This window comes from Chrysochloris asiatica, unplaced genomic scaffold, assembly GCF_000296735.1.
Source record: "Chrysochloris asiatica unplaced genomic scaffold, ChrAsi1.0 scaffold00128, whole genome shotgun sequence".
In the NCBI taxonomy this organism is placed as follows: domain Eukaryota; kingdom Metazoa; phylum Chordata; class Mammalia; order Afrosoricida; family Chrysochloridae; genus Chrysochloris; species Chrysochloris asiatica.
Genome location: NW_006408646.1, coordinates 136,783 through 137,406, shown reverse-complemented (window position 1 = coordinate 137,406; position 624 = coordinate 136,783).

Here is a 624-nt window from a genome sequence, read left to right as displayed (position 1 = left end):
AGTTAATTAAATGTTTGACCAAATATAGCAGGCTAATTTTTAAGCTGATAATTTTGTATGGCCCACAAATGATATTGTAAATTTTGGCAGGAAAAAAGTTCCCCACCCCTGATCTATAGGGAGGTCACACAGGGTGAGGCATAATACAAATTGAGTGAATAAATAACCAAGCACGCAGGGCATGGAAGCTGGGGGTAGCCTTGGCAACTCAGCAAGTCACTCACGCCCACTTCTAAACTCCCAAACCCCAGTGCTCATTCTGAGACTCAGCTATGGCCAGAGTTTGGGGGTCGGGGGACATGGGCGGGGGAGGGTCAGCCACACCCAAGAATCTGTTGGATGATTTGGCTTTCAAACTAAGCCTCTGATATTGTTTGAGTCTGGCTCCCTGAGTTTGAGTTCAAGCTCTGCTGCTCATTTCCTGGGCCTTGGTTTTGTCTTCTGTAAAATGGGAACAATGATAACGCTCTCTACCTCATCAGGTGGCTTCCCTCAAATGTTTAGAATGTTGTTGTTGTTAAGTGTCATCGAGTCGATTCTGACCCATAGCCACCCTGCATAGGGTTTCCAAGGAGCAGCTGCTGAGCTTGAACCATCAACCCTGCAGTTCAAATGACTTTGCAG